Consider the following 23,270-nt stretch of genomic DNA (forward strand, 5'->3'; position numbering starts at 1 on the left):
TAAGATGGAGTTTACATTACACCATCTCATACTTTCAACAGCCTTAGTTTTTTCATTTGTTTACTTAATACATATTTATTGAGCACTTATTATGTGCCAGGCACTCTGCCAGGCATCAGATGCAATAGGAATAAAAAATAGAATAAGATCACTGACCTCCTAGAAATCACAATCCAGTGTGGGAAGTGGACACTTATTAAATAATGTGTGAGAGTTCTGAGGTGCAGAAAGCAGGAAGAATTCAAAGCCCAAGTGGAAGGATAGATAGAAATGGTACAGCTCTTCCAGATATAATGGGGGGAGAGATGCCCTAAATCCAAATAGCTACCCCAAAAAAGCCAGTGTATTTGATATAAACTCTATGAGGAGAACAAATGTAGCCAGGATGCCTAACACATCCCCATCTACATTATCTAGACATGAAAACCATTCTTTGGCCACCTGATACAAAAAGTCAGCTCATTGGAAAAGACTGATGCTGGGAGAGGTTGAAGGCAAAAGGATAAGAGAGCAGCAGAGGATGAGATGGCTAGATGGCATCACTGACTCAATGGACGCTAATTTGAGCACACTGGGCATGTAGCATGGGGGGTTGGGATAGGGTGTAGAAGGGGAGAGGGATGATGAGACCTGAAAACCCAGCCATTGGAACTTTGCTACTGGAAATATTCAGTAACAATTTTGACTTGGAGAAGATTGTAGAAGTGCAGTGGCAAGTATTAGCAGTGATCTGGATTGTATTAGTAAGTGTGAGCAATGTTAGAACACCATGACCAAGGTCAGTCTGTCAAGGAACATTGCTCAAACAAGTTCCCCAGTTTATAAGAGGAGTTAAGGACAGGCAGTTCCTAGGTTTTTTTTTCTGCTTTAGGTCAGTATTGCCCCAAGTGATTCTGATATACGTCCAGAAAAATTTCTCATTAGATTCAGATATCTCCTGGATAGATATATTTTGTGTGTGTGCAGCTGGGTGAGGGGCTGGATTAGGAGCAAACACTTCAGAGACTTCGCAGTGATTCTGATATGCACCCATCCCTTGAAAAGTACGACTGCTCTAGGAATGGATGGGAGAATTTCAGTGATCTTACCACCACAAAATTAGAAAGACAACAGGGGGCAGGCGATGACAGACAGAAGAGATACAAGTCATGATCATGACCAAGTTTGTAAAAAGAAGACAGTGCTTTAAACAGACTTTGAAAGAAAATCACATTTTAGAAAGTTGGAGGTAACAAGAATACAATATGTAAAAACTGTTTAGTCATTTAAATTTATAAAACATTTTAATATCTGATATATGAATATATTTATATTATAAAATATACAATACAGAGTTTATATTTTAATATATAAATCAAGGCTGTAAAAATGTATTTCTTCTAGTCTCCAAATAAACACAGTTGACCTTTGAAACACCACAGGAGTTAGGGGTGCCAACTTCAAAAGTTCACATATAACTTATAGTAGGCCTTCTGTATCCTTGGTTCCTCTGCATTCATGCTTCCTCATCATTCCATGTCCCCAGATTCAATCAACCATGGATCTTGTAGTACTATGGAATTTACCATTGAAAAAAATGTACATTTAAGTGGACCCGTGTAATCCAAAACTGTGCTGTTCAAGAGCCAATTGTATTCTCTATACTTTGTATATCTTGCTTACCAAATATTCAAATTTATAATAAAATTCATTCATCAAGTCATTCTAACGATTTTAAAATCATTGGTGTAATTTTTGGTGATAGAATTAAATGATGCTCCTTTCTTAGCTGAGATTTTACATATAAAGTTCTTACAAAGACTTCTCCATTAAAGTGAATCTCTCTCCAAGAATCATCCAAGAGCAAAAGACAGTGGCCCTTTGTTATAACCTTATTGATAGAAGTTGGAAAGCCAGAGGAAGAGAGAAAAAAAAAAATGAGAAAGAGAAAATGTATCTATCACATTTCTAGTTACTTTAAATTTGATGGTTTAAATGCTGCCCTACGTGCTTGTACTACAGACACCTGATCCAAACAACCTGATAATTTTGCTGAGTCACCTTGCTTTGGCCTCCTTTGCTTTCCTTCTTCTCAGGAGGAATCATCCTCCCAGGGCCACTCTTTTCAAAACAAACCAACCAATTCAGCGTCCACACCTCTTACCAACTCCCACATCAGGCTTTCACACTCCTGGCCATGATCCAGCAGCCCTAGTCACTGCAGGGCCAGATGTGAGACAGCTGGGGACAGCCCCAGTGCTCCAAATGCTGGAATGATTCAGCTTAGTCAATCCCAAACCTGTCTTCCCTGCCTCACCTATTTCTTCTCACGGAAAATGTGATAAAGGCTTTTGCCCACAGGTTTTTCCCCTCTGACTTCCCGGTGCTCCCCTGTGGCCCTCAGGGGCATGATGTGTATTCTCCCACTTGGGATCTGCCTGTATAATAAACTATTTTTCCAACGTCCATTGTCTCCTTACCTGTAGGCCTTATCATCCTAAAAAATAATAAATCTTATTAATACAAAAGTGAGTAGGAAGAGGGGTCAAGGGAGGTGGTTATCAGCCAGTTCTAGCTACCTGAGCTAAGAATGTGCATGGTTCGTCTGCTTTGTCCCCTGAAAAAAGGGTGAGATGTTTGCCTCTTTGATGTCCATGCAGGGAATAACTGGGGCTGGGATGAAAATGACTGGTTGAAGCCCAGCTAATAAGCAGAACAAATGAAGAAAGGGAAAGAAGAGGGAAAGAGAAACAATGGTAACTGCTACCAGGCTCAACCAGTGCCAGTGGAAGACGTGCAGGACCAGACAGGGGCAGAGATGGGAGGGCCCAGGAATCTTGAGGTTCCTCCGTGGGGAGAACTGGCCAGAGGCCGTGGGAAGGAGACAGAGAGGAGGTTCCCACAGTCACTTCTTGCATTTCACATTCTTTGATCTTTGAAAGGGATCCCAAGTAGATCTCCTCCTCATAGACACGGTTCAGGAGTGGTCAGTCCCTGCAGGGAAAAGTTTTCCAGTAAAGCAAATTGTCCTGATCCTCCCTGAGTGGTTGAAGCCTCACTTGTGCTCTCTCTGCCCCAGGATTCTCCCAGATTCTTCAGCTGTCACCAAGTTCCTCCATAATGTGATGTGTGATCTCCCTTCTCCCAGCCAAGGACATTTGAACCCCAAAGAAATCCCTCAACACCTGAAACAAATAATAGGATCTCTTCAGCAGGCCTTCCAGTTCTGGGCTTTAGTGCCCACAGCTAAACAATTTTTAAAAATCTTGGAATCAAAGCAGTGTGTGGTTTCGGAGGATAAACCACATGTGCTGAAATTCATTAATTAATTTCAGTACTTATCACATTTATTATTATTATACCATTTCCCAACTCATGGAAAAATATTTCAGTACTTAATAAGTAGTGTGCCTGTATTGACATATGCCTCCTGAGTATAAGCCTTGGTTTATTCTATTTAAGAGCAATAAATTCAGCATTCTAAAGAAAGAAAACTTTCATAAACCTAACCAAAGAGATTTTAAGCAAAAGATTTGTACATACATATAGAGACAAATTGTGTGTCTACATGCACATACATACGTATGCGTATGTACACACACACACTAAATTGACACTACTTTAAAAGTATCAAGTTTTCCTGAATATAGAAATCTCTTTCTTTTCACAGATTCGCAGTTTCACAGTCCCAGTGGTAGAGGTTCTTCATGCCAACAGAAGTACTCTTCCTTGCGGCATGAAAGGCTCTTTGTTGTTATGTTCTTGCACTAGTTTCCCGTTGAGCATTTTGCAGAATCCCACAGTTATTCTCCACTCTATCACAAATGAAAGGAAAGCAAGTGGTACTTCAGAAAATTAGTACAATTGGTAGAAAAGGAGAGGGGAATTTGTAATAATTTTACATTATAACATTATAAATTCTCTTATTTAAAGAGAATTCAAGGTCATGTCTTTCAAAATAATGAAGTTTCTATGAAAGTTAACAGTGCTCTTTGAGACCCTCTACCTATAATTAACTGTGTCCCATGATTCCTTGGGGACCAGATTAGTCTAGAAAGGCTCAAGATGCGTGAGTATCCGGGCCCACAAGAGGGTAGAAGACATCAATTTCCCGCTCCCTTCCACCTTTAGTTTGGTAACAGTGCCACGATGTACCTTTAGGGAATCTCCTCATTCTTTGCTCTCCTGTCTGTTGGTATAGTTGTGGCTCACAACCCCTGGGGCTGGCAGTGAGTTCCTGATCCCAAGCCAAACTCATAACATTCAATCTCAGGATATTAACTAGAACTTTTGTAAAAGAAATTCTTTCTCTAAAGCTGCCCAGCTGATAAGACGTAAGTCTGAAGCTTTGGTGAACACTTTCATCATACTTCTGATAAAGCAGAGCCAAAGATGGTGAGGTAGACACAGAGATGTGCCTCTTAGGTTTCTCGTCAGGGAAGGACAAAATGCCCAGTTACAGGGACTGTGGTCATCAGATGGTCCAAAGGTGTCAACTGCTTCAGAGTCTGCCTCAGCTATGGAGATCTGCCTCACCTGGGGTCATGCCCTTATAGCTCAGTCCACATTAGTGACAGAACAAGGTCGCATACAAAGCCTGACTACTTTGACTAATCTTGGGAAAGGCTTCACAGTCAACTCAATAGGTTGGTCAAGGTTTTGCAGAGCCTGTATCATGGTTTCACTTCTCCCTCTGCCTTTCCCTTTATGGGTAATAGCTTGCACTCTGAGCTCCATCTCAGCATCTGCTTCTAGAATACTCTATCTGGGGTAGGTAGAAGAAAGCAGATGACTGATTACTTACTTGGAAAATCAGTTATGGCTGAAATAAATTTTCCCTCCAGTAGATTGAATCAATAAAGTAGCAACTGAAAGGTTCTTGACAAAACAAGCTCTATAGATCATAGCACAGAATTTTCATGGGAAATTCTGATAGCTGGTTGTACCTGAATATATCCTATTTTTAGAATTTCTAGCCACCAGCTCTCTCACTTTCCTCAAACTAATCTGATAATCCATCTTAATCTTCTTAGGTTTATGAGGAATGAAATCTTGACACCCAAATTACTGAAGACTACCTAAATCATTAATGAAAGAAGGAGGACTTGGTCGAGAAAGGTCTTCTTCCAAAGCCTGTTGTAGGCATCAAGGGAAAGAAGGGCTGTGAGTTTGTTTCTAAGGTAAGGAAACTCTGAGTCCAGATAGAGGGAGCTTAGAAAGGCAGAGACAGAGAAATGAGAGTATGACCTCATATTCAGCCCAAATTTATATTTACTTCCATCCATAGCTTTTGTCTCTTTCGACTCTGTTCTATAAAGCTGACTATAATTTGACTGTACCCTTGCTACTAACTAGAACACTTACAGCACTCCTGTCTCCTAATGGAGCTCAACAGAATGACTGTTGAGTACCACCTACATTACTGACATAAATAATTCAAATGATTAGGATATAGTTTCTGCTCTTGAGAGGTTCATAATCTAGTGTGTGCAATGTGGGTTTGTAGTGCAGTGTTTGTATAGGTGTGACAGTGTCTACAAAACAATGGTTATAATAAAATGTAACTATGAATGACTGATGATTAATTGACCATAATTTATAATAATTTGGGAATGGTAGGTAGGGAGAAAGAATGGGCCTTGGATGGTTTCAGAGCAAAGGTAGCAGTGTTTAAAGCAACATACTGTGCTCAAGGAATACCAAACAGCTCTATTTCACAAGGCCATCAAATTCAAGGGGTTGACAAAAACTAGCTAAAAAAGGCAGGAGTCAAGTCATGGAGGATCTTGGATGCCCTTGCCTAATAAGGCATTAAATGTTTACCTTTTAGATAAAGTCTATATCTAAAGATATAGACTTGAACAATTTTATACAGAAGAGGGACATGATCATAGTTAAACTTTAGAAAGATTATTTTAGGGCAGAGGTGGATTCAGGGCAAGACTGATTCACAATCCTGAGTGAATCACGAGTGACCACATCATGGTTGCTAAACAGGCACACTTTGAAACTGAAAAAGGAGCACTGTAATCATTCCGCTCAGAAAATTGGCATGAACTGGGATCCTTTCTGGAAAACTAGATGTATGTTTATACCACTTGAAGGGATTTAAGGACACTGGGATCATTTACAAAGTTTCTGAAATGATCTAAGTTGGAGACAAACACCATGGAAGCAATAGCAGTGGGGATAAAAAGGAAAGATGGATTTAGAGATAGAAGATAACATTGGGGATCTTTGATTAATGATTGTAAAGGATGAAGAAGAAGAGAGACCCTCCGCTTTCGGCTGTGACATGTTTCAGGTTTGGAAGATGTCCCATCTGTCCATACAATAAGAAAAAACTGAACAAATTGAAAATCTGTGACTTTCCTTGGACCTGTCAGAGAGCTGAAGTCACAAGGCAAACCTACACCCCCCAATTCTAGCAAGACAGAAGAACCCAGAGTCATAGCTGAGATATATTTACCGGGGGAGGAAGCCTCTAGAATTATAAACTAGTAGGAACACAAATTGTAATTTTGATGAATTACTGGAGACTGAGTGTGGGCTAGCATGTGAGTGAGAAATTCCTTAAGGGCACTGTCGTAGGGGGACCACCCACACATTCATGGGTTCTGCTTCCAGAAATCCCACCAGGTTTTTTTTTTGTGTGAAAAACCAAGAAAATCCCTTTATGGCTTTGGCAGGGGGAGGGAAAAACTTCAATTTACAAAAGGTTCAGAGATCCACTGTTTTCTATAATAAAGCTCTATGTTCAGAGGAGAAAAAAAAAACAAACAAAATTGCCCTTGAAGGTAACAGCCCAAGAACTCAAGCCTACTAAAAGACAGATTTGTTCATAGGATTAGAGACTGTTTTCCCTTCCCATATCTTACCACCTAACCAGCAAGGATCCAGAGTAATAACAATGTATTATTGGTTAAAAGGCTGAGTGCTTCTATCCAAGGAAGAGTTCTTATGGAATCCCAAAATGAATGAGAGACAAAATCAAGGGCACTAGAGGAAGTTGAAGCCTATAGCCAAAACAAACAACACAGCCCAATCTGACTCCTAGCAGATGAACATAAAACTTCACATAAAAGCCTATTTATTTCAATTCTTAATATACACTACATCATAGCTTTCAAAACTAAACTACAATGCATGTGAAAAGGCAAGAAAAAAATAATTTGAAGAGACAAAACAAGACTCAGAATGATACTCAGATATGGCGTAAACTTGGAATTATCAGTCAAGAAACTTAAAATAACTGTGGTTAATACATTAAAAAGCTCTAATGGAAAAAGTAGAGAGTACCCAGGAACAGTTTGATGATGTGAGCAGAGGAAAGAAAACAAAAGGAAAGTATATCATACCCATCTATATACTGGATATGATCAAGGAAAGAATCAACGAACTTAAAGGTAAAACAGGAAAAACAATTAGTGTGATTACTCAGGAACAGATAAGCCTCCCCGTGTTCCTTCTAAATAGCAACATTGCATGAGATAAAAAGAAGGGAAAAAATCTATTTTATTTTGAAGTAAGCATCAAAAGAACTTGCTTTGATGGGATTACAAAAAGTCCAACTTGGGCTGAGAGTTACTTACGTTGAAAGCACCACTGCAAGGGAGGGAACAGAAAAGAAGTCAGTCCTTTCATGCCTTTCTCAAGAATTGCGGGGCAGTGCTGTGAGCGTCAGCGGCTACATTCAGCTCCTTGGCTGGGACACAGGCAGGGTCAGATCCACAATCTCAAGTGGCTCCAGAAGGAATAAAGAAAATGCCTTGTATTCAAGAGCCACCTCTCAACTGGACTTCAGCATTGCCTTTTCTGTTTTTCAGGGGTAGAGAAATCCAAATATGTTTGAGAAAATATGTATATTCCTGTTGTGAGGGGAACGTGGCTTGATTCATCCTTGTTTATCAGGTCTCCAATTCCAATTTCTCCAATTGGAAAGGAAGAAAAGCAGATAGAGAAAGATTTCTGTGAGGCAAGGTGTTTTTTTCTCTTTCTCTCTTTTTAAAAAAACGGAATTGTAATAGAGGCCAAAGCTGACCTTGGATGTTAAAAAAGTATTGGGATGACAGAAAAGGTCTCTGTTGAAGAAGTTGTGATAGATATGCTTCTGATTTCATCCACTCTGTTGCCCACAGACAATCTCTTGTTCAAAGCCCTCCCCAAATTTAGCTCTGCTATAAGACTTCCCCATACAATCTCAGCCCAAAGTCACCTTCTAGATTCATAGCCCTTATCACTGACAATGCTTATTTCTAGTTAAATATTTATGGCCTTGAGTTATCACTTGGGTATGTTGGTTTGAAGTGACTTTGAAACTTTCTTGCGGAGAATTTCAGCAGAAAAGTTAAAGAAAGTATGAACCCGTCACTCAAAGAAAAGTTCAGACCAGAGATATAAAGATGGAAATCTTGAGAAAACAGGTGGTTATTAGAACCAAAAGAATGAATGGGAGTATATAAATAAAGGAATGTAAAGCAAGAAAAAAAGAGAGTTTGAAGAGAGTTCTGAAGAACACCATTAGTTAAGAAGTACCTAGGAGAAAAATTAGTGAAAAATGTCAGGAAAGCAGAAAGAATGTTGCTTTTTTATAGGCGTTTAGTTTTCCGAGAGAGGAAGATGTGTTATTGGTGATTTCAATATTTTCCAGAACATCTATGACAATTCTTTGCATACAGTATATGCTCTAAATATTTATTTGGTGCAGAGGGAATGGGGAATAAATTCACATAAATATTGCTTTTATTTTCCGTTTGATTGTTATGTTCTTAGCAATCATCCTAGTGCTAATCCTCTTCCAGGGTATTTATCCCATCTTTTCTCAGAAGACTGTGAGTGGCCACAGAGGTTGTTAGTGGCAGACTCTCACCTCTAGGGGGAGCTCAAGGAGAGGAGCACTGAGTAAGGGTCACGTCTAAGTCCATATAACAGTGAGAGACTTTATTTTCTTGCGCTCCAAAATCACTGCAGATGGTGACTGCAACCATGAAATTAAAAGACGCTTACTCCTTGGAAGAAAAGCTATGACCTACCTAGACAGCATATTAAAAAACAGAGACATTACTTGGCTGACAAAGGTCTGTTTAGTCAGAGCTATGGTTTTTCCAGTAGTCATGTATGGATGTGAGAATTGGATTATAAAGAAGGCTAAGCGCCGAAGAATTGATGCTTTTGAACTGTGGTGTTGGAGAAGACTCTTGAGAGTGACTCGGACTGCAAGGAGATCCAACCAGTCCATCCTAAAGGAGATCAGTCCCACTGGAAGGATTAATGCTGAATCTGAAACTCCAATCCTTTGGCCACTTGATGCGAAGAATTGACTCCTTGGAAAAGACTCTGATGCTGGGAAAGATTGAAGGCAGGAGGAGAAGGGGACGGCAGAGGATGAGATGGTTGGATGGCATCACTGACTCGATGGACATGCGTTTGAGGAAGCTCTGGGAGTTGGTGATGAACAGGGAAGCCTGGAATACTGCAGTCCGTGGGGTTGCAAAGAGTTGGAAAGGACTGAGCAACTGAACTAAGTCCATGTTGGGTCACGGTAGTAGGTAGTAGGGGACTGAGTTTTTGGTGAATTAGAAAGGGATTAGATGGAATTAACCTCCACTGGGCTGAATCTTTAAAACTTTTGAAATCACATCTTTTAAAACAATTCACATGACAGGGAGCAGATCTACGCTTGACTCTCACTTGGAAAAATCCCTCTAACCTAGAAGAACTAAACAAAACATCAGGGTAGAATTCAGGAGTTAAAAATAATGGCCAAAGGGAGACATATGCTGACTGATACATTTCACTCAAGGCATGTGACTCTGAGTGTGTGTGTCTTCAAGAATTTGAACAACTTTGAACCACACACAAACTTAACCACTTCCCCCGCATTCTCTACCACCCCATTCATCTGATATCTGGCCCATGTCACAGTCATAAATTTTTATCTTTTTGAAGACTATAGGCAATTAAGTTTTCAAATATTGTTTAAATTTGTAAAAGTACATTTTTACAATTTACCCTCTCAAAGCCGTCATGATTGAGATTTAAGTGTTCAATATCTCATGAATTCTTGTATTTATGAGATGAAAATAAACAGCTTTTTTTTTTTTTTTTTTTTAATCAGGAAAAAAAACAGTTCATTTCTTTGGAGATGTTTTGCTCCATGGAGCGAAGCTTAGCAGGATAGGCAGATAATCCCATGCACAGGCCATAGAATTTGCTGCAGTCTGTTCTAACTCTTTTGCTTTTGAGTTCAATGTCTCCACTTACCATGTCCACCTAATCTGAGTTGAAATCATGGGAGCATCCTTCTTAAAGGGAATATGTGTGGATCCTTCTTATGGATTGTGAGTCATTGTTTTATTATCACAGCTGATTCCCAGGTGGCTCAGTGGTAAAGAACCCACCTGCCTATGCAGAAGATGTGGGTTTGATCCCTGGGTTGGGAAGATCCCCTGGAGAAGGAAATGGTGACCCACTCCAATATTCTTGCCTGAAAAGTCACCAAAAAATGTATTAGAAAAGGCAAGTAAAATCTGAAAACAAAGCATTCAGTGCAATGTGTCGGTCAAACTTTGTTACTTTTTTTTTTTTTTAATACTTGAAAAGAAAGGGTGCTGAAGTGAAAGCCTTCGCTGTAGTTCTGAGATCCCTGCCAAGGTAGGAGACTTCACATCCCAACACAAATGAGCATTCCAAAGCAGGAGGGATTAGGCAACCTCCACAAAGCAGGCACCCTGCCATTGGTTTGGATTTCCCAGTGTAAAAAGCTCTTCTCTTCTAAAAGGACAAATATTTCAGGACTCACCATGGGTAACTGGGAAAACAGGGTAGAGAAGGATCTTCCAAATGGTAAACCGCCTATTTGTTTGATGATTGTTTTGCGAGCTCAGTAAACAAATCTGTTTTGTTCACCTATCCAGTCAGAAAAACATTCATTAGGTGTCTACCACCTGTGGGGCCCTGCACCTGCACAGAGGTGTAAGACAAGGCCTCCACCCTAAAAAACTGATATCCTAGCACTGCTGGCAAGTGAGAATGGGTTTCCTCTTGCCACCACGGCCCACAGCAGTGTTTTGTTTTGAATCTATCTGCTTGAGAGCTTCCTGAATTCATCAGTAATAATCTCTATGATAAGTACACGTTTCTAATACTAGTTCCCAGGTATGAGGCATTCCAGACATATTTTTAAATGGTGATTTTCAGAGTCCCATGGCAAAGATTTTAAATGGATTTGATCAAAAGTCAAAAGGAGCCCTTTCACATGCTCTTGCTGAGAAACTTGGCATGGGGACTGTACCTAATTGAGAGACTTTGTTGGCTGCAGTGTGTTGGCTTCAAGCCCAATCACAGGACCCCTTGGAACAATGAGTAAGGCCATTAGTTTGCATGCCTAATCCCAAGTGACCTTGCAAGAGTTTCCCTCTTTCTTGGGATTTGCAGGTCCCATGGTTCTGTAGCATGGGAGAGTGACATGTTAATCCTGCTTTTCTCTCTCTCATCCTTATAGATTGCTACAAGCCACGGACTGTCCTATAAATGGAGACTGAATCATTTCTTTTTTTTTTTAACAACTTGACAGTGAAGCTTACATCAGAGTATGCTAAAGTTACTTGTGCTATTAACTTTGAACATCAATCTGATTATATTTTCTTTTGGCCTTGGTAATAACTCCCCTCCTTTTTTAAACATAGCTTTATTAGAAATGCACCCCACTATAACTGATTTAAATGCTATCAATTAATTAAAATTTTTCCTTAATTATTATTCATTATCCTTAGAGTCTTATTACATACTGGTGTATACTTTTTATTTTTCAGTATCTACTGAGTGACTAAGCAAATGTAGTAACTAGCTGTCTTAAATACACCCAGAATATTACTGACTCTTCAGAAATTTCCTCTATAGTTTTGTCTTTAAAACAACAAAACAAAACAAAACAAAAAACAACAAAACAAAACAAAGAAACAAATAAATTCCATGCAATAAAACCTTTAAAAGCAATAACATATATATTTTTTTCTTTAGGTAAAAGCAAAACCTAGGCAAGCATAAATTAACAGAACCGCATTCTCCATTACCATGGATTGACTTTGACAACGCATTCTTGCCAAATTGTTCCTGGTTGTATGGAAGATATTTCTACAGAATAACTTGGGAGAAGCATGGGAAACAGTTCTTTAAATAAAATAAATATATATGGTTGTCTAAGATCATTAGCAGCTGGGTTATAGTAAGTTTATAGGTTCAAAATGATGGAAGCAGACTGTAAAGGGGGGTTATCTCAAGGGTTTTTTTTTTTTTTTTTTGATGAGAAAGTCCTCTCCCTGAAGCCTGGATAAGTTTGACTAACTCTTCCTACTGAGGACTGATTTCCAGTGAGCTGAATGCCATTGGAGGGTGACCACTGGCACAGAGATAGACAAGAAACTTTAAAATCTTGCCTTGAACTGTTATGAATTATACCTGCAGTCCATGAAGTCACAAAGAGTCAGACATGACTTAGCAACTGAACAACAGCAATAACAGAACACTTGTTTAAAACTTGAGGAAGAAGCCCCAATCTAGGATTGAGAACCATGGGTTTGTTTAAGAAGAAAACAAAGTGAACATTATCTTGAAGGTCTTTTTTTTCTTCCTCCAACTAGAATTAACATTACTAGCTTCAGTGAACAATTATGTCTTTTAAAATACATATTTTAAAATTATTTAACCTGAAACAAATGTAGACATGGCAAGTGTTTTCTCATTCTGCAACAAATAACCAGTTTTGCCTGTAACATCAAAAGCCAATATTTCTGCAAAAGCTATAGACTTACTTTATCCACACACCCAGTAGTCCTCCCCCAAACAAATCACATCCTGATTTCTTCCCCCAGCCCCTGCCCCGCCTTCCTCCAGCAGTGGAGGGTTAATCTTGGACCAAAAATAAGTCTCAACACAAGTACAGCGTTAGAAAGATTTCACATTACTAGATTCAAAAGTCCAGTTCTATAGTCAAATTTATGTGGTCTATATAAATTAGCCTTCTGCTGTTTGTGATAAAAAATGAAATTTTCCTCCTTTTTCAGTGCTAAATTAAAAAAAATGTACAAGTTTGACTAAAAATTGAATAAAAAATCAGTAAAGAAAACTGAGTTTCTTCACTGAAAGGTACATCAAAGAAATTCATTAGATGCTTGTTGAGGTTTAAAACCAAAAAGTTAAATAACAATATAAAGGTTTATCTTTTGAGGTACTTAGGTAAATAACCAGGAAGTACTGAGTAAGGAAATACTATTTAAAAGTGAAATATTTACTGATGGCTCTTGCATGTTAAGTCATCAGATGCTGACAGATATGGTAAAAACTAGGCATTGTTCAAATATCCAGTTGCTTTAATATTTGAAAGAACTGGGTGCTTGCAGTGTAATCTCCATTTGTTTTTTCTTTTCTAAGAATTTGTAAACTACTCTTCCAGGAGTTAAAACAGTCCAGAAAAAACAACAAAAGAAAGGACTATTGCCTATTTATAAATAGAGAATCTAACTACAAGAAATTCCCTTAAAAAGACTGTGTATCAAGTCTCTTCACATCTTTAGTGACAGATGTGTACCCTCTGTGGACAAAAACCAGGCAGCCTGTTTCTGCTCACCTTTTATCAGTTCAGACACGTCGCTGTTCTTGTTTCCTCAGAAGTATGTAAATGAGTAATGCTCCACCTCACTATAATTAGTGTCCTTATCTAATAAAGGTGCCAGGGTTCAGCTCTGCGCCCTAGCTGAACTCACAGCTATTTATTGGAGGGGAAGGCCGGGTACTGTCATCAAGTTCTGCTCAGTGATTGCTGCCACCCTGTACTAATTCAGAGATTTTGACTGTCTCATATTTCAAGGTGGCAAAAATGGAATCCATTACTTTGGATTTTGACTTATGACAAGTGAAAAGTACTGTTAAATAGATAATAAATTATGAGAATTTCTGAAATGGTCACTTTTTTTTTTTTCCCAGCTGAGACCAAGAAAAGTAAACCAGAAGACAGCCTTTGGCAAAATCTAAATACCTAAGCTTTATGATCACCCACTCAGTGGGCATGAGTTTGAGCAAGCTCTGGGAGTTGTTGATGGACAGGGAAGCCTGACGTGCTGCAGTCCATGGGGTCGCAGAGAGTCGGACGTGACTGGGCAACTGAACTGAAGCCTTTTGATCACCTATCTGAAGTAGCTAGGTCTCGTTTTCCTGCACCGTAGTAACACAGCTTTTAGTTTGGAACTTCCTATTTCTGCATCATAGTTATTACTGTTGCTCTTTGGTTTAAAATTCCTTCCTAACTTTTTACTCTCAATTTCTAACTCCTCTTGCTCATTTTCAGTTCCATCTATGGGCACTGAAATGTAACATTCCTAAATCTCTCAAGCTGAACTTCTGGATTCACCTTGCCTTCTCCCAATGTTACAACACAGTGTTACAACAGATTTTCCCCTCCTCCTCCATAGATGTTAGACCCCTGCTATCCACTACAGTAGCTGCCAACCACATGTGACTACTGAGCCCCTGAGACATGACTGCTCGATGTTAAAATGTGCTCTAAGCATAAAATGCACACTGGATTCCAAGTAATTAGTATGAAAAAAATAATGCAAACTATCTTAATCGTTTTAATATCAATTAAGGCTTCCCAGGCAGTGCAGTGGTAAAGAATCTGCCTGCAATGCAGGAAATACAGGTTCAATCTCTGGGTCGGGAAGATCCCTTGAAGGAGGACATGGCAACCCACTCCAGTCTTCTTGCCTGAGAATCCCATGGTCAGCAGAGCCTGGTGGGCTACAGTGCACAGGGTCGCAGAGATTTGGACACGACTGAGCAAGCATGCATGCCACATGCATTGAAATGGAAATTTGGTGACTATATTAGCTTAAATGGACCTTAGTAAAATTATTTTTACGTGATTCTTTTTATTATTTTTAATATGGCTACCAGAAAGCTTTAAATGATCTACTATTGGACAGTGTGGGTTAGAATATGAATACCTGGATACTGTCTCCCTACGATCTCATATATTCCTTCCTTATTCTGAACCCTTTTGATACAGCTCCTTTTCCACTTGAATTTCTCACCTCTAAGTCTGCTGTTTCACATCTATACTGTAGGCTCTGGGAATCCTCTTACGTTCTCGTATTCAATAAGCATGCATTGAAGGCCTATTTGGTATCAGGTATTCTATCAGGAACTGTAGGCAAGCTTGAAACTGCAGCATATTTTGGAAACCACAGGTACATTCCTATGACTTGAAATGAGGATGTAAGGGGTCAAATAAGGAAATACAAGGCACTCAAGGCAAAGCAGGCCCATCCTGATACACCTCGTGCCCCACACAATGGAGTTCAGCTTTTACACAGTTGGCGGTGGGTATCTACTGCGGAGTCTGAAATGATGGAGTCATGATAATCGGACTTATATTTTTTTGAGAAAGTTTGGTTTAGAGCAGGATAAGAAAAGAATTAGCTGTCATAACAGTAAAAAAAACATTCATGAACTAAAGGGTAGAACTGAAGTGGTGGCAATGAGGATAGCTGAAATCAGGTTTGAGAGTCACACAAAATACAGAATTTGTAGAACACACTGGCAATTTAGATACAGATAGCAAGGGGATGAGACAGGTCGAGGATGAGAAATTACCTAAAAATTTTTTGGATTTGGAATATAATGGTACCCTTTACCAAAATTTGGAATGTGGAGATTGTAGCACCTGACAAATTTCAAGTTTAATTCTTTGATTCTGGACTTCTTAGGGGATCCCCAAGTGAAAGTATGTGATAGCAAGGGATGGAGGCAGATGGTTGTTGTGGTTTAGTCATTCAGTCATGCCTGAATTTTGTGATGCCAAGGACTGTAGCCCGCTAGTCTCCTCTGTCCATGGGATTTCTCAGGCAAGAATACTGGATTGGGTTGCCATATCCTTCTCAAGGGGAACTTCCCAACTCAGGGATCAACTCACATCTTCTGCATTGGCAGGCAGGTTCTTTACCACAGAGCCACCTGGGAAGTCAGGAGGAGGATGGTACACAGGATTTAAATATAGATTAGCAATATTTGTGGTATCAAAACATGGAAGTTGAAAAAAATAATTTTTGGATAGAATGGAAATTAATAGCACAGACTCTGTGAATCATTTTGTGCGTGCATGCGTGAGTGTTTGTTTGTGTGTGTGTGTGAAAAGCTAAAAGGAAAATATATAAGGTTCTATATAAGTATATTTACACAAGAAAAAGTCCATATCCTGAAATGTAAAATGATCACTTCTGAGATATGGGGTATGAATGATTTTTCTTTTCTTATTTTGGCTTGGTATAGCTTTCTAAATTGTCTATAATGGACAAGTATTAGCTTTTACTTTCTTCAAACATTTTGTTTTAATTTCAAAAAATATAACATTAGTAAATATGTTCAAGTCAGGCCTCTTTGGATAATACTGAAATGATTGCAGTTTAAAGAAAACATTTTACTTCAACTACTTCCAATATCATCGTTCAGTTCAGTTTCTCAGTCGTGTGTGACTCTTTGTGACCCCATGGACTGCAGCACACCATCCTTCTCTGTCCATCATTGACTCCCGGAGCTTACTCAAACTCTTGTCCAAGGAGTCGGTGATGCCATCCAACCACCTCATCCTCTGCCGTCCCCTACTTCTCCCACCTTCAATCTTTCCCAACATCAGGGTCTTTTCAAATGAGTTAGTTCTTCACATCAGGTGGCCAAAGTATTAGAGTTTCAGCTTCAACATCAGTCCTTCCAATGAATATTCAGGACTGATTTCCTTTAGGATGGACTGGTTGGCTCTCCTTGCAGTCCAAGGGACTCTCAAGAGTCTTCTCCACCACCACAGTTCAAAAGCATCAATTCTTTGGCACTCAGCCTTCTTTATAGTCCAGCTCTCACATCCATATATGACCACTGGAAAAACCATAGCCTTGACTAGACAGACATTTGTTGGCAAAGTAATGTCTCTGCTTTTTAATATTCTGTCTAAGTAAGTCAGAGGATAAGATAGCTGGATGGCATCACCAACTCGATGGACATGAGTTTGAGTAAACTCCGGGAGTTGGTGATGGACAGGGAGGCCTGGCATGCTGTGATTCATGGGGTCGCAAAGAGTCGGACACGACTGAGAGACTGAACTGAAGTTGGTCATAGCTTTTCTTCCAAGGAGGAAGCGTCTTTTAATATCATTGTTGCAGTCACCATCTGCAGTGATTTTGGAGCCCAGGAAAATAAAGCCTCTCATTGTTTCCATTGTTTCCCCATCTATTTTCCATGAATTGATGGGCCTGGATGCTATTATCTTAGTTTTCTGAATGTTTAGTTTTAAGCCAACTCTTTCACTTTCATCAAGAGGCTCTTTACTTCTTCGCTTTCTGCCATATGGGTGGTGTCATCTGCATATCTGAGGTTATTGATATTTCTCCCAGCAATCTTGATTCCAGCTTGTACTTCATCTAGCCTGGCATTTCCCATGATGTACTCTCCATGTAAGTTAAATTTGCAGGATGACAATATACAGCCTTGACATACTCCTTTCTTGATTTGGAACCAGTCTGTTGTTCTATGTCCAGTTCTAACTGTTGCTTCCTGACCTGCATACAGATTTCTCAGGAGGCAGGTCAGGTGGTCTGGTATTCCCATCTCTTGGAGAATTCTCCACAGTTTGTTTTGATCCACACAGCCAAAGGCTTTTAGTCAATAAAACAGAAGTAGGTGTTTTTCTGGGACTCTTTTGCTTTTTTGATGATCCAACGGATGTTGGCAATTTGATCTCTGATTCCTCTGTTTTTCTAAATCCAGCTTTAACATTTGGAATTTCACAGTTCATGTACTGTTGAAGCCTGGCTTGGAGAATTTTGAGCATTACTTTGGCTACCTCATGCAAAGAACTGACTCATTTGAAAAGACCCTGATGCTGGGAATGACTGAAGGACTGAAGGCAGGAGGAGAAGGGGATGACAGAGGATGAGATGGTTGGATGGCATCACTGACTCAATGGACATGGGTTTGAGTAAGGTCTGGGAGTTCATGATGGACAGGCAAGTCTGGCTTACTGCAGTCCATGGGGTCACAAAGAGTCAGACACAGCTGAGTGACTGAACTGAACTGAACTGACTTTTCTAGTGTGTGAAATGAATGCAGTTATGCCATAGTTTGAACATTCTTTTCATTGACTTTCTTTGGGATTGGAATGAAAACTGACCTTTTCCAGTCCTGTGGCCACTGCTGAGCTTCCCAAATTTGCTGACATATTGAGTGCAGCACTTTCACAGCATCATCTTTTAGAATTTGAAATAGCCCAACTGGAATGCCATAACCTCCACTAGCTTTGTTCATAGTGATGCTTCCTAAGGCCCACTTGACTTCACATTCCAGGATGTCTGGCTCTAGGTGAGTGATCACACCATCATGATTATCTGGGTTGTGAAGATCTTTTTTGTACCGTTCTTCTGTGTATTCTTTCCACCTCTTCTTAATATCTTCTGCTTCTGTTAGGTTCATGCCATTTCTGTCCTTTATTATGCCCATCTTTGCATGAAATATTCCCTTGGTATCTCTAATTTTCCAATATCATATCCATCACCAAATCAGTGTTACAAGTTTAGCTTGTATTCTTCATGCACTTTTCCAGTTCATTTATATATTTGAGAGAAAGATAGAGAAACATTTTTTGTTCACTTGTTATGTTTTAGTTTTGGTTTTGACTCATCATAAAGAGATCCTGAGCCTGCTCCTCTCCTTTATCTGTGTTCTTTACTTACATGATTGTTCCTTGTCCATTGGTTTTAATTGCTGGTCTGTATGGCCAATGACATCTCATGTATATGCCCCAGCCATGACCTTTACCCAGAGCTCCAGACTCTCTCATAGAACTTGCTCATTTGATATTGACACTTGGCTATGTACCAAGCACTTTGAACTAAATATGTCCATAATAGAATCCTCAATGTCTGTTTTTCCCTGTGCCCACAACCTCAAACTGCTCTTCTTGACCTCAGTAAAGAGTATTTGCTTTCAATCACCCAGACTAGAGCCAAAAACTCAAGAAATTGTCCTCAATTTCTCAACTTCACATTTAATGCATCAGCAGAACCTGTTGGCTCTGCTTCTAAAATATACTCCATATCCATTGACATTTTTCCATCTCCACCACCATCACCCTTGTCTAAACTATCATGTTCACTTGTCTGGATTACATCATAGTCTACTTCTCTTCCAGTCATGTCTTAGAAAGAAAATGATTTCCATGCAAAGAAGTGATTTGTAAAAATGTGCATCAGATCATCTTACTCCTTAATTTAAAACATCCAGTGGTTTATCATTTCTTTTCAAATAAAACTCAGACTCCTTACCATGATCTATATATCCTTCCATGGCACATACCTTGGTCTCCATTATTCTGGCCACATTGGCTTTCCCTTCATTCCCAAAATAATAACAATTCATCTGGGCACAGAATTTCTGCATTTGTGTTCCTTCTATCTGAAAACTCTTCTTTCAAATATAAACGAGCCTGACTCCTTCTCAACTTCAAGTCTAAACTGTAGTGTCACTTTCTCAGGGAGTTCTTTTCTTACCCTGTGCTCCCTTATTATATATAATTTTATACATGTAAAATATAAATTTTAAGTTAAGGAATACATATAATTAAGTAAGAAGAATGCTGGGACTATCATTATACAATCATTACACATGACTTTACCCACTTGGGGTTTTGTCAACAGATCATTACCTCCAGAGAATGCTCATTTGCTTACTTAGGGGTCAGGACCAGATATCTACTCACACTACAATTTATGAAGGAAAAAAAGAGAATCTTTTCTTAGTCTATTAGCTAATCTGATCTTGCTCATGAGCCTGTGCCCAATTTTGTCAGCTAGTATCAAGAAAAAATGAAAAAGAAATTATATGAATTATACTTCCACTTTGAAACTTGATTCAATCCAACTGCTTAAATAGTCTCTTTAGGTGTGACTTGTTATAATTATTCTATCTTTTACATGTATCTACTCAGCTCTCTTTAATTTCCTCAAGTAGGAGAAGGATTTACATCTCTTCAAAACAGTGTGGAAAAGGGAATCTCTGGCCTCATGCTTGTTCTTGGGTAACTCAGCCATGTTTAATGAATGACTATTATAATTTCAACATTGCTCTTAATTGATTACGTGCATTGCTTAATATAATCCTTACAGTAACACTATAAATGTTATAAGGTAAATACTTTCATTATCTTGGTTTTATAGTTGAAGGAACTGAGGCAGAGAGAGACAATGTTTTTTGTGTAATTTTACTGCATGGTAGGGCTTCCCAGATGGCACTAGCAGTAGAGAACCCTCCTGCCAATGCAGGAAACATAATGAGACCTAGGTTTAATCCCTGGGTCGGGAAGATGCCCTGGAGGAGGGCATGGCAACCCACTCCAGTATTCTTGCTTGGAGAATCCCATGGACAGAGGGGGCTGGCAGGCTACAGTCCATAGGGAATTAAAGAGTTGGACATGATTGAAGACTTAGCACACACTACACTGTAAATGGCAGAGCCAGGAATAGTATCCAGGCAGTCTATAACCCATGCCTTTTGCCACCATCCTATGCTGCTTTGTTAATATATTGGCTGGATCACGGTGAGCTATGGTTGGCCCTGTCCCATCCTTGTGCTTTTTGCTGGTGTCTGTTACTGACATGTATACCTAATGAACCTGTGGTTGAGTCTGCTTGGCTTGGCCAGGCACTGGGCTGCCAACTCAGCATTCACATTGCATAGGACCTGAGGGAGGTTTCAGAGGAAAAACAAAACCCTGTCTCAGCCTGTCTGTGCCTTTCTACCCACTCACCCAGTGTGGGCCAGTCTACACTTTTGTGTGGCCAACGCTAGTCAGTGGGTTCCTCTTCAACTCCTAATGGGGAATGAGGTCAGAGCCCTTAGGCTCTCCTCCATTAAAAGCCCATGTCTGACTGTCTCACTCCCCTATTTCAGTCCCATCTTTTCTTTCTCTTTTACTACCCCAAGCCAAGGGGGATGGGCTAGCTACCTACTTTATAACATTGACTTTCACTACCTGTCTCCCATCTTCCTAAAGTAGCACTTGTCACTACCTCTTCTCCATAGGCTAGCCCAACAGAATCACTGTGATAGAACATGGTTCATGGGGTAGAGGGGTAAAAATGCCTTGCTTTAATACTTGTCCAATGTTTTCCACACCTCTCTGTGTGTCTCCCCCAGTGGAACACAGGCTAACGACAGCAGAGGCTTCGGCTCCTTGTCTGTGCAGACCAGCTGGCGGATTTCTAAATCTCAGTTGTTTACTTCCTTAAAACACATGGTCTGTTTGTCATGGATATGACCCTAATAAAGACCTGTGCAATACTTAGAAGAATAAAATACATTGTAAAACCTTCCATCCATCAAATGTCTGTCATGCTGCCAGGCCAGGTGGAGTAATAATTGTGCTTGCATGTATCAGCAAATAACAGTGGTAATAGATGAAACTACTTCAAGTAATTAACTTACTCATAGCTTTTTTTTTTTTAGACAGAAAGAAGCCAGAAAGGCTGAAGTCATGAAGCGTAGGAAAGAATGAGGCAAGTAGAGAAGGTCATCATAGCATCATGCTGTCTGTTTAAACCCTGAAAAGACAAAGTCAGCATGATTACACACACACACATGCAATCACCAGAAAAGAACAATAGTTACTGGGTGAATATAGGAATGCATGAACGAATAAGTAATCTTGGTATATATACTTATATTATAAAAAAGACAAACCAATGTATATTAAACAGTTTTAATTTACCCATTGTTTTAATTTCTTGTGGCTACTACTAAAAATTATTAAAATCTTGGTGACTTAAAATAACACGAATTTACTCTTTCACAGTTCTAGAGTCTAGAGGTCCAAAATCAAGGTGTGGGCAGGATTATTTCTTTCCATAGGTTTGGGGAGAATCTATTTTTTATGTCTTCTAGCTTCTGGTGGCTGCCAGCATTCGTTAGCAATTTTTGGCTTATGGCTACATCCTTCCAATCTCTGCTTCTCTCTTCACATCACCGTCTCTGTGTGTAAAATCTCCCTCTCCCTCTCTCTTATAAGGATACATGTGATGGCATTTAGAGATTATACAGAAAGTCTAAAATAATTTCCTAGGCCAGGGAAGGAGAGGACACAGATAAAGACAAGAGAAACATCTGATTTTCTGGCAATATATCAACCAGGCTCAAATGAAATGGCCTTTAGAAATTTTTAGATTTCTATGACCAAGGAAATCCCAGTCTTCAATGTTCTAGCTCTATCATAAAGGTGCTTACCACTATTCTTGACCTCGATTTCTCAAGTTCACCTTTCATCATTTTTGTGCCCACTTGAAATTAATCTCTTGGGGATTTTGACCATTGTAAATTAATATTTACCAAAATATGCAATGATATAAGTACCTATCACAATGCAAATGAGGAATAATTAATATATAATCAAGAAGGATGGAGAAGGATATGGTAACCCACTCCAATATTCTTGCCTGGAGAATCCCATGAGCAGAGGAGCCTGGCTAGCTACAGTCGACTGGGTCGCAAGAGTTGGACATGACTTAGTGACTAAACCACCACCACCACCAATCAAGAAGGAGTGTGGAAACTGATCATTTATTTTCATGTATCCTCCAATTGTGTCCCACTGCTACCCCACATCCCACCCCAAACCCCAAATAAAATGTAGATGGGTAAAGGGAAAAAAATTGACTATGCATGTGAGACTTCAGTATTGCAGATTCCAGGAAACGTTTAGAACTCCTTTGGAAAAAATGAAAAACAACAAAGTTTTCCTAACATAGACATGGTTTAATAATAAAATTTAATTAGTTGTGTTAACTCCCTGGGTACTTTTTGTAAAATTTCTTTTATATAATTTATATTAGTTATCATATCAAAACAAAGGCTCCTTCTATTTCAGTGTTATAACCTTCAGGACACATGGCTTCCATCTTGTGTTCAATGGATGGCCCACCCCCACCTTCCATCACTGGAAAAGGCGAAGGGAGTAAGGGGAGGACATTCCTTCAAGGAAAAACCCAGGAGGCACATTGCCTTTCTGCTCTACAAGCCAGAATCAAATCACATAACCACAACTAGTCTCAAGGGAAGCTAGAAAAATGTACTCTTTATTTTGAAGGGCCTTGTAAGAGTTAAGAGTCCATTGCCATAGATGAGGAGAACATGAACTGGGGATCAATTAGCTCTATCACAGTCTACCATTTTGCCTAGCCGTACATAGGGCACATTCA

At 39.4% G+C, this 23,270-nt stretch overlaps 1 long non-coding RNA gene across 2 annotated transcripts in view; it reads right to left on the reverse strand.

The window, feature by feature from the left end:
* LOC122685264 overlaps positions 1–13,710 on the reverse strand; it is a 93,189-nt gene extending 79,479 nt beyond the window's left edge. For both annotated transcript variants that reach the window (XR_006338317.1, XR_006338316.1), the window contains exon 1: positions 13,607–13,710. This is a non-coding gene — a long non-coding RNA (uncharacterized LOC122685264). The remainder of the gene's footprint in view (positions 1–13,606) is intronic.
* Between the last annotated feature and the right edge of the window lie 9,560 nt (positions 13,711–23,270).

Source organism: Cervus elaphus, chromosome 28, assembly GCF_910594005.1.
Source record: "Cervus elaphus chromosome 28, mCerEla1.1, whole genome shotgun sequence".
NCBI lineage: Eukaryota > Metazoa > Chordata > Mammalia > Artiodactyla > Cervidae > Cervus > Cervus elaphus.